At 45.9% G+C, this 12,027-nt stretch overlaps 1 long non-coding RNA gene across 3 annotated transcripts in view; it reads left to right on the forward strand.

Moving 5' to 3' along the window:
• The window catches only part of LOC142000914 (uncharacterized), a 48,129-nt gene extending 36,877 nt beyond the window's left edge, over window positions 1-11,252 (forward strand). Inside the window, exons 3-4 of one of the 3 annotated variants that reach the window (XR_012642354.1) lie at window positions 3,077-3,195; window positions 10,151-11,252. This is a non-coding gene — a long non-coding RNA (uncharacterized LOC142000914). Of the gene's footprint in view, window positions 1-3,076; window positions 3,200-3,726; window positions 4,019-10,150 lie in introns of those variants that run through there. The other 2 variants (XR_012642353.1, XR_012642352.1) reach the window with 2 other exon arrangements.
• Window positions 11,253-12,027: the final 775 nt, after the last annotated feature.

The raw sequence follows: 12,027 nt of genomic DNA on the forward strand, positions 1-12,027 counted from the left end.
CTTGGCTGGTCGCATTCAGATACAACTGTGATGGAATAACAGGTCCCATTTCATACAGATTAGGTTCAAGTGCAATCTGCGCCTACAGAATAGGCAACAGGCAAATCTGAACTACCAGGCTAGATGACCGTTGAGGAGAATCTTCTGTGAAGATAAATTTAGAGGGCAGAGCAAGAATGGTGCTGTCAGTAGAAAAATGTTCTTTCACACTGTGGTTTTGGATTGCAATGCATGAGTCTACACAGCTCTTTTCTTGCCTCTTCTAACCCATTTGTACTCTACCTCCCATTCCATTTTTCCTTGTGTTCTTAACTTTTTTCCTCATTTCTTTTCAGCACCTGCGGCCAACATTTTTAACCTGCATATCTGATCCATGTCCCAAGTAGCAGGTAGCCTAATTTTTCAGAGGTGCTGATAAATCCTGGCTCTCATACTAATCAGTAGGAGCTGCCGAGGTTCAGAAAAAGGGCAGCTGTTTAGATGCTTAAAGATGTAGGAGCTTAACTTTAGGGGTTATGTTGACCTTTGAACATTTTGCCCATAGCTACTTTTCCATTAGTGTTTAATTCAAATGTTCCTGGAGGACTGATGCAAACTAACCGGCAGATAACAGTAACTGGTACATGTTGAGATAGAAGAGTCGCAGGAAATCTCATTTGCCCCACATAAGGAAAAGGCTGATTACAACATAGCTTCAATTCATGTCTTAGATGGTAATTCAACAAACAAAAGCTCTACTAGGCCAACTATCCCTTGTTTTTCCCACACAAACAGAGAGCTGTTCGTTCAGCACCACTGTTTCCAGCAACTGCATGCCGGGAGCATAGACATTAGCTATTATTCTCTAATACTCTAAGGCAAAACTCTGCAATCAAAATAGTGAGAAGAGTAATTTTTTTCAAATTCGGTTACAAAATCAATACCTGAAGAGCCACAGTGCATGTGAATGAGACAGTCTGTAATGAGGTCAAACCGGACTTTTTGTAACCCCTGTTTGAAGAGCAGCGCACACACAAGGATTTGTAATGTGAGACGTGTTTACTGCAGGACATTCACAAACTTTAGACATATTCTATTTCCTCACACTTTACAGTGGGAAAGGGGTAGTGGGGCTCAGTTCCTGTCCCTGGGGGAGATAGGGGCTCCTCAGGCCTAAATGAAAGGAGAACAGTTTGCTGAAAACTTGCTTGGGATGTTCCCCGCCATGATGGGGCAGAAAGCTGCACTGGGGAAGAGAACCTCTTAGTTAGCTGCAGCAGGCTGCATCCATGCTCCAAGGAGCCAGACAGCAGGAGTGGCCGCTGGGGAGGCTGTCTGAGCTACACTGAGCCAGCCCTGGGGGTTGGAGGGCACTGCCCAGCTGGAAGGGCTGCTGAATTTAGCTGTGCTCTGCAGGTTGGAGCTCAGGAGTTCAGCACAGCTGGTGACTGGAGGCAGCAGATTTGGTCACATGCTCTACCCCCCACCCCCAGGTCACCATGCGCTTCTGCAACCTCTGCAGCTGGGCCTTGCCCAGGGGGTGCCTGTTGCCAATGGCAAAGGCAGATAGATGGACAAGCGGCAGCTGCACAGGAGTCCCCTGCAAGAAACCCAGCAGCGCCAATTTCCCCTCACCTCTCAGCCCCCGGATCTGTCTGCCCTACCTGGCATGTGACCCCACTACTGTCCTGCACTGGCCAGAGGGAGGGAGGGAGACAGCCAACGTGGAAGGCACAGGTGGGTGGGGGAAGGAGGGTGTAGAACTGCTCCCTCTAGTACCCCTCTCTGGGGCCAGACCGCTCTCTCCCAAGGTTGAAATGGGGTCATTTGCAGCTCTGGAGGCTGATGCCTGTGACTCCTCTGTGGATCCCTGCCCTGACACTGCTGAAACAGTAGAATTAAATTCTGTTGATTTAATGGCTGGATCCCTCCCACTTCCCTACTAGCCATTAAACCAACTGAATTTAGTTCTACTGTTTCAGCAGCAGCAGGGCAGGGAGCTGCAAAGGTGGCAGCATCCAGAGCCACAAATGCCTCCTTAAAGAGCTGCATGTGGTGCCACAGCCACAGGTTGCTGACCCCTGCTCTAGGATAAACATAACTATAACAACACTGCATAGGAGAATGAATGTGACTTTTGCTTTTTAAAAGCCTTAAAGTTTCTTTGTGCTCCATATTAAATATTCACGATTGAGGATTCTGGTTTAAATCTTGATGAAACCCACCAGGAAAAGCTATGCAGTCTTTTGTTCAATGATGTAGGCTCAGGAACAGAGTCAGATTTAACTCCGCTGAAGCCAGTGGAGTCGCATAGGCTGGCCTCGCTATATAGTATCACAGGAAGGAGGGAAAACTCCCAAATGATAGTGGACCTCTGAGTTTCTCTTTTTGAAAAGTTAGGATATAATCCCCTCCAATGGGGATAAACCCAATATTGTTCTTTTCCAACTCCTACAAGACAATTTTAGGCTCTGATGTTTAAATTAGTTGCATGTCACACCTATGTGCAGAGTGTACACCTGTTTAGTTGGAAACAGTAATAAAGCACATACACAACAAGCATTTTTAAAGGTACCGTGAAAGGTAATTTTGTTTCAAGAAACCACCATGGATTTATACATTTACAACATTTGGTTAATTGTTAGTCTATATTCAGATGAAAACACTAGTACTGATTCATTTAAAGAGAAAAATGAAATATTACATACTGTTTTATTGTAATCATCTCATTTATTAAAAACATTAGGCATCATTTGTTTTAAAATCAGCTGAGAAACTTCGCACACACAATACAAGATAAACAGGATTCCAGCATTGTCAGCATAGCCATTACAACTGCATGAATCATTTTGATGCTTGCCATAGCAACTATGCATATAAGGATTGCTGAATATCCATAGCAACTATGCATATATGGATTGCTGAATATCCATAGCAGAATGTTTGAATGCATTGTCTATAGTTCTACTTCTGTACATGACTCAGTGTGCCACATCATCACATTAACCCACTGAGTGAGCGATGGCCACACCTAATATGGCATGGTAAGGAAGAAAGTATTTTAATACATTTTTCATACTTTACTTCCCTCAAAAAGTCTTACAAGAGGAGCTGGAATATTACAGTGACCACACCGCCACCTTAGATCTGCATTACTCATCCGATGGCAGTAAGAGCTTCTGACACATCCAAGTTCTTAATTCTCAGCAGCTGCAGGTAGGTAGGTATTTACATAACTGCATACATAAGGCTAAGATAAAGTCAAATCCCGTGACATGCATCCCTTACCAGGGTCTTTCCTTAAAAGATATCTGAATATATAATTGCATTTGGAAATGTGACTATTATGAACCTGTGAGGCAGAAACTTGGCAAGATTTTCTTTAAATGATAAAAGTCACCAGATAAATTATTTATATTCAAACAACAGCTGTTTTATTATCTTGCTACAAAGTAAGTTACACAAAAATAAATGATGGCATTGTATTATGACAGTGAGAACATAAGAATGGCCATACTGGGTCAGACCAAAGGTCCATCCAGCCCAGCATCCCATCTGCCGATGGTGGCCAATGCCAGGTGCCCCAGAGAAGGAGAACAGAAGACAATGATCAAGTGATTTATCTCCTGCCATCCATCTCTTGCCCTTGTTCTGAAGGCTAGGGGCACCATACTTTATCCCTGGCTAATAGCCATTTATGGACCTAACCTGCAAAAATTTATCAAGCTCTTTTTTAAACCCTAATAGAGTCCTGGCCTTCACAGCCTCCTCAGGCAAGGAGTTCCACAGGTTGACTGTGCACTGTGTGAAGAAAAATTTCCTTTTATTAGTTTTGAACCTACTACCCATCAATTTCATTTGGTGTCCCCTAGTTCTTGTATTATGGGAAAAAGTAAATAATTTTTCTATATTCACTTTCTCCACACCATTCATGATTTTATATACCGCTATCATATCGCCCCTCAATCGCCTCTTTTCCAAACTGAAAAGTCCCAGTCTCTCTAGCCTCTCCCCATATGGGACCTGTTCCAAGCCCCTAATCATCTTAGTTGCCTTTTTCTGAACCTTTTCTAATGCCAATATATCTTTTTTGAGGTGAGGAGACCACATCTGCACGCAGTACTCAAGATGTGGGCGTACCATAGTTTTATATAGGGGAAGTATGATATCTTTTGTCTTATTATCGATCCCTTTTTTAATAATTCCTAACATCCTATTTGCCTTACTAACTGCCACTGCACACTGCGTGGATGTCTTCAGAGAACTATCCACTATAACTCCAAGATCCCTTTCCTGATCTGTCGTAGCTAAATTTGACCCCATCATGTAGTACGTGTAATTTGGGTTATTTTTTCCAACATGCATTACCTTACACTTACCCACATTAAATTTCATTTGCCATTTTGCTGCCCAATCACTCAGTTTGCTGAGATCTTTTTGTAGTTCTTCACAATCCCTTTTGCTTTTGACTGTCCTGAACAACTTGGTGTCATCTGCAAACTTGGCCACCTCACTGCTTACCTCATTTTCTAGATCATTGATGAACAAGTTGAACAGGATCGGTCCCAGGACTGACCCCTGGGGAACACCACTAGTTACCTTCCTCCATTGTGAAAATTTACCATTTATTCCCACCCTTTGTTTTCTGTCTTTTAACCAATTCCCGATCCATGAAAGGATCTTTCCTCCTATCCCATGCCCGCCTAATTTACATAAAAGCCTTTGGTGTGGGACCGTGTCAAAGGCTTTCTGGAAATCTAGGTATATTATGTCCACTGGGTGCCCCTTGTCCGCATGTTTATTAACCCCTTCAAAGAATTCTAATAGATTAGTTAGACACGACTTCCCTCTGCAGAAACCATGCTGACTTTTGCCCAACAATTCGTGCTCTTCTACGTGCCTTGCAATTTTATTCTTTACTAGTGTTTCTACTAATTTGCCTGGTACTGATGTTAAACTTATCGGTCTATAATTGCCAGGGTCTCCTCTAGAGCCTTTTTTAAATATTGGTGTTATATTGGCAGTCTTCCAGTCATTTGGTACCAAAGTGGATTTAAAGGATAGGTTACAAACCACTGTTAATAACTCCGCAATTTCACATTTGAGTTCTTTCAGAACCCTTGGGTGAATGCCGTCTGGTCCTGGAGACTTGTTACTATTCAGCTTATCAATTAACTCCAAAACCTCCTCTAATGTCACTTCAATCTGAGTGAGTTCCTCAGATTTGTCACCTAAAAAGGCTGGCTCAAATTTAGGAACCTCTGTAACATCCTCAGCCGTGAAGACTGAAGCAAAGAAATCATTCAATCGCTCCGCAATGGCACTGTTTTCCTTGATCGCTCCTTTTATATCTTTATCGTCCAAGGGCCCCACTGCTTTTTTAGCGGGCTTCCTGCTTCTAATGTATTTAAAAAACATTTTACTATCGTTTTTTGAATTTTTGGCTAGCTGTTCCTCAAACTCTTTTTTGGCTTTTCTTACTACATTATGGCTACGTCTACACGTGCCCCAAACTTCGAAATGGCCATGCAAATGGCCATTTCGAAGTTTACTAATGAAGCGCTGAAATGCATATTCAGCGCTTCATTAGCATGCGGGCGGCAGCGGCGCTTCGAAATTGACGAGCCTTGCCGCCGCGCGGCGCGTCCAGACGGGGCTCCTTTTCGAAAGCACGCCACCTACTTCGAAGTCCCCTTATTCCCGTGAGCTCATGGGAATAAGGGGACTTCGAAGAAGGTGGCGTCCTTTCGAAAAGGAGCCCCGTCTGGACGCGCCGCGCGGCAGCAAGGCTCGTCAATTTCGAAGCGCTGCTGCCGCCCGCATGCTAATGAAGCGCTGAATATGCATTTCAGCGCTTCATTAGTAAACTTCGAAATGGCCATTTGCATGGCCATTTCGAAGTTTGGGGCACGTGTAGACACAGCCTATGACACTTAATTTGGGAGTGTTTATGTGCCTTTCTATTTTCCTCACTCGGATTTGACTTCCACTTTTTAAAAGCTGCCCTTTTCTCTCTCACTGCCTTTTTAACATGGCTGTTTAGCCATGGTGGTTCTTTGTTAGGTCTCTTACTGTGTTTTTTTATTTGGGGTATACATTTAAGTTGGGCCTCTAGTATGGTGTCTTTAAACAGTTTCCATGCAGCTTCCAGGGATTTTAGTTTAGTGACTCTACCTTTTAGTTTCTGTTTAACTAGCTTCCTCATTTTAGTGTAATTCCCCTTTTTGAAATTAAATGCCAGAGTGTTTGACCGCTGCGGTGTTCGTCCCAACACAGGAATATTAAAAGTTATTATATTGTGGTCACTATTTCCAAGTGGTCCAGTAACAGTTACCTCTTGGACCAGATCCTGCGTTCCAGTCAGGACTAGATCGAGAATTGACTCTCCCCTTGTGGGTTCCTGTACTAGCTGCTCCAAGAAGCAGTCATTTAAGGCATCAAGAAATTTAATCTCTGAATCCCGTCCTGAGGTGACATGCACCCAATCAATGTGGGGATAATTGAAATCTCCTATTATTACTGTGTTTTCTATTTTGATAGCCTCTCTAATCTCCCTTAACATTTCAGCATCACTATCACTGTCCTGGTTAGGTGGTCGGTAATATATTCCTAATGCCATATTCATATTAGAGGAATGAATTGTTATCCATAATGATTCTATGGAACATTTTGATTCCTTTAGGATTTTTCCTTCATTTGATTCTATATTATCCTTCACATATAGTACCACTCCGCCACCCGGACGACCTATTCTGTCTTTCCGATATAATTTATATCCCGGTATGATAGTGTCCCACTGATTGTCCTCATTCCACCATGTTTCTGAGATGCCTATTATGTCAACTTCCTCCTTTGATATGAGGTACTCCAGTTCACCCATCTTATTAGACAGACTCCTAGCATTAGTGTAAAAGCACGTTAAAAAACTACCACTATTTATATGTCCGCCTTTCACAGACGCGTTGGATTTTTTTATATGAGATTGTTTCACATCTGATCTTGCCCATATATTATTTCCCACGTTCCCTATCTGACTAACTTCTAGGGAATCCCTGTCTATGGAGCCTCGTGTAAGAGAAGTCTCCGTCCGATCCAGGTGCTCCCCCGCACCAATCGGCTTTCCCCCACCTCTTAGTTTAAAAACTGCTCTACGACCTTTTTAATGTTTAATGCCAGCAGTCTGGATCCACCTTGATTTGTGTGGTGAAAACCTATGTTCATGTCACATTCAGAATACATTGGATAGATCATTTTGCAGAATATTCTTCTCTTCTGATTTTTGAGGAAGACACTCATCACTACCATTCCCAACTTTAGTCTTCTGTTGAAAGTCTGAACCAGTCATTAGTGGAAAAAACCCAGCAGGTTCCTTTCAAAGTGGTTCCATCCTCCTGAGAATCTCAGGAGAAATATCCCTTTTGAGCATTTAGTCACACACCTAGAAGGAAACAACTGGCATAATCTTAATTTGCATTGTACAAGCATTAGATGTGGTCCAGTTACACTGAGCTCTGCTTGAGAAGGCAGAAGTGCCAGTACTGCTCAGGCTTTGATGGAGACAGAGAGAAAACTCAGTCAGGCAAGTAATACTTAGCTCTGCCAACGTATCTTCCCTCTTTAAAAGGACAGAATAATTTACTTTTTTCTGGAGAGATTTTAATAGCAAAAAAGTTTCCTGACACCAATTCTAGGGAACTGGACCAGAAACTGATACTTAAACCACTCTGCCCCTAAATTAGGGCATAACTTGCTCTGCCCAAATATAGAAATCTGCTCTCTAATTTCAGATATTCCTTGTGCTGTAGAGAACACCAGGTATAGCTCTATAGACGCTCTTCTGAGCATATAAGAATCAGTCATGACAGCTTCAGAAGAAAGTTGAACATTGTCCCATTCTTTGCCACAAGTAGGGATTTGGGGTGTTTACCTTTTAGGGTGGAAAAGCAGAGTGAAGTGCCAAGTTGGCATAGAATTATGTCTAAAGATTTTGAGAATCCCTAGATGGGAAAAAAAAGGGTAATTGGCAAAGTTGTTGGATAAGACACTATTCAGCAGAAGTGATGCATATAAATTACTGAAAACTTTCAATACATTAAATCTGAAATACAAGTTTAACAAGGAATCCTCTTGCCTTAGAATGACTTACAGAAACTGGTATAAAATGTAAAATAAGTATACAAGAATTTTTAAGATAGTGTGTGAGGGCAAAAAAATTGCATTGCATGCACTCCACAGGAAATTCCAAAGTGACATCTTTAATATTAAAAAAATTACAGGAAACAATGCAGCAGAAATCTGAGTTATAACAATAATTGACTGCTTAGATGTCACAAGCAGTTGCTAGCATTAGTGTATCTATACTTGTAAACAAAACATGCTTTCCTACAAGTAGTTCGGAGTTCTCTCTATTGAGTAAAAACCAACACACACATTTATTAGATAAAGGGGAAATAAAGCAGTGTAGAAAAATGCAATAAAACTGGTAGAGGGGAATGAGCCAAAGCCTACTGAAATAAATTAGAAGACTTTCCTATTGACTTCATTGGGCTTTAGATTAGACCCAAAAAAGGTCTTAAGAGAAAAAGAAGAAGAAATGTGAGAGAGAGCATTTCTCATTTATTAATCAAATCACTTTACTCTTTTTAACTTTTTTCTTCAAGTCTGATTTTGATTAGATTGTATCAAAACTGGAGTTCTTAATGAAGAATACTCTTCCTGCAAGGCAGGGTCAGTCTTAGTTTGAAAAATCTGACATTCCAAAGCACTGATCCAACGAGATTTAAAAAGTGTTAGTCAATGCCACTGCCCCTTCCCACCTACAAACACATAAAAATGGACTAGTCACATGATAAAAGAGCACACTGGCATGTTCTTGTAATTCTTTGACAAGATAACTGCGTGAATACAGCACTGACAGAAATTTTGGTGAATGTGTCCAGGACTGAAGGTTTCTTCAAGGGATGAATCTGAAGAGAAGGGGTCAGGAAACTGGCTTCTTTTTCTTGTCATTAACAAACACCCTACAAAATAAGACTTCTAAGGGTGAGCTTTGCTTTCTCCTTGAACAAACAAATTATCTGTTAAAGTTCATGCCATATTAGTAGTGCTTCCTTCAGGCTGCATAGTGTACCCAGTCTAACTGCAAGAAAGTACAAAGCAGATGGACTTAACTAGTGAGAAAACAGGGTTTCAGGGCAGAAGAAATATTTTTATGCTTCCTACAATTTAAGATAATTAATAAAGTAGTATCAGAGCAAATGTGATTGTACCTAAGGGCTTGACTGTAAACAACGGATCTAGTTTTGTGTGGGGGAATGGAAGCTAGAAGTGTGCAGGTAAGTATGGCGATCTGTGGGTTTCCAGTAACAACTAGATCCATTGTTTACAGTCAAGTCCTTAGGTGCAGTCGCATTTGCTCTGATCCTACTGACAGAGACTGAAAACTACAAGATCTTTACCAAATATTCATAAACCTGAATTACCCACAAAAGCTACGTCTACACTGGGATGCTACATCGACATAGCTTATTTCGATGTAGTGAAATCGAAATAAGCTATTTCGACGAATAGCATCCACACATCCTCCAGGGTTGGTGCTGTCGACGTTGGACAGCACTACATTGAAGTAAGTGCTGCAGGGGAGTGTCTACACACAAAAGCGGCCCAAATCGAAATAAGGGTGCCAGGAACAGCTGCAGACAGAGTCAACAGGGCAGACTAGCACTTCCGGGGCAACAGCAAGCCGCTCCCTTAAAGGGCCCCTCCCAGACGCATTCAGCCTGCACAGCACGCGGTTTGCAGAGCCATAGGCACGCATACCCCATGAAGCACCATGGACCCCCCAGCAGCAGCAGCCAGAGGCCCACATACCCGCCCCTGGAGGACCCGTGGCTGCCCTGCTCAGTGCCATGCAGGAGGCAGCTGACCATCTTTTATTTGAGGAAGATGAGCTGCCCCCAGGGGATGACGAAGCAGCCCCAGACCTTGCTGCCCTCCCAGCCCCCCCTGCTGCACACGCCGCTGACTATGGAGATACCCCACGAGCACGGACTGGTGGGAGCAGCTGGTGCTCGGCAAGTGGGACAATGACTGCTGGCTCCGGAACTTCCGAATGAGCCAGCAGACATTCCTGGAGCTCTGCCAGTGCCTCACCCCTGCCTTACGGTACCAGGACACCCCTATGCGATGTGCCCTCACTGTAGAGAAATGGGTCGGCATCGCTTTCTGGAAGCTGGCCACTCCAGACAGCTACCGATCCGTGGGGCAGCAGTTCGGCATGGGCAAGGCCACCGTCGGGGCTGTCCTCATGGAGGTAAGAGGACCCGGGGGGGGGAACCCTGGGGGGAGGGCCAGACACACCCTGCACACCCCTCACTGGTGCTCTCTCATGTCCTTCCCCTGCAGGTCGTCTGCGCAATCAATGCCCTGCTCCTCCACAGGCTCATGCGGCTTGGGGACCCGGATGCTGCCATCGCAGGGTTTGCCAGCCTGGGCTTCCCAAATTGCTTTGGGGCTCTGGATGGGACCCATATCCCCATCCGTGCCCCAGAGCACAGTGGAGGACACTTCCTGAATAGGAAGGGATACCATTCTGTGGTCCTCCAGGCCTTGGTGGACAGCCGGGGCCGCCTCTTGGACATTTATGTTGGCTGGCCTGGCAGCACCCACGACACCCGGGTGTTCAGAAATTTGGGCCTGTGCTGGTGGCTGGAGGTGGGGACCTACATCCCCCAGTGGGAGATCCCTGTGGGGGACACTACCATGCCCCTCTGCCTCGTCGCAGGCGCGGCGTACCCCCTCTGGCACTGGCTCATGCACCCCTACACAGGCCATGTCACAGACAGCCAGGAGCGGTTCAACACGCGTTTGAATCATGTGCGCCAGGTGGTCGAGAGGACTTTTGGCTGCCTCAAAGGGCGCTGGAGGTGTCTCCTCACCCGCCTGGATGCAGGCCTCACCAACATCCCCCAGGTTGTGGGCACGTGCAGCGCACTCCACAACCTGGTGGAGAGGAAGGGAGAGGCCTTCTTCCAGGGCTGGGCTGTGGAGGCTGGCAGGGCCGACGTCCAGCCACCCGCTGCCCCCAGTCGCCAGGTCGACCCTGAGGGGATCCGGGTCCAGGAGGCCCTGCGGGCCCATTTTGACCAGGTTGCAGGGTGAACACTGGCAAGGCCAGCTGCAGGGGAGCCACCCACTGCACCCCCCCATCCTCCACAACACTCCCTGCCCCCACACCCACACCACAGAGAACCCGAGAGCACCCCCGCCACACACTTCTGTGCAATAAATGCAATTTTTTTTTTTTAAACAAAAACATGCAATCTGTATTAATTATTAACAGAAGAAAGGGGGAACTATGTACATGGAGGGGCAGGTACAAAACAGGGGTAGAACAAAAACTATTTGCAAGGATGGGGGGAATATGTCCGAAGAGGAGGGGGCCTTGGGGGTAACATCCTCGGCCACGCACCCCCTATTGTCCTGCGCCTGGTGTGGGGGGGCGGAACCCACGTCTCGGCCAGAGGCCCTGTCAAAGCTGGGTGGGGGCCAGGAGAACCAGCAGATAGGGCCGGGCGGAGTCCGGAGGCCCATGGTCCCCCTCGGTGGCAGGCCCCAGGATGGTGGATGGTGGAGGGACGGCAGGCAGAGCGGCAGGCGGAGCAGCGGGGGGGGCCAAGTGACGTGCGATGTCCTGGAAAATGCGCATGAAGGCCCCCCAAGCCTCCTGGCGCCAGGCCAGCGCTCGCTCCTGGAGGTCGAGCCGCCGCTCCTCCACCTGGAGGCGCCACTTGGACACCTCCAGCTGACGCCGGAGGGTGGTGAGCAGTTGGGGGTCCGTGGACGCCCATGGATGGCTCCGTCGCTGTTGGGCTCGTCCTGGGGCTGGTCCATGCTCCGCCGAGGGGCTGGCCTGGTGGGATGGCCCCGGTGGGCTGTCCGGGACCACTGACGCCGCACCGGTGGTCTCTGGGCCCTCCAATGGTGCAGCTGCGGAACAGAGGGGGGAAGAAGAGTGGAAACAGCTGTTATTCTGGGCCCTGACCCGTG

This window comes from Carettochelys insculpta, chromosome 23 (genome assembly GCF_033958435.1).
Source record: "Carettochelys insculpta isolate YL-2023 chromosome 23, ASM3395843v1, whole genome shotgun sequence".
Taxonomy (NCBI): Eukaryota; Metazoa; Chordata; order Testudines; family Carettochelyidae; genus Carettochelys; species Carettochelys insculpta.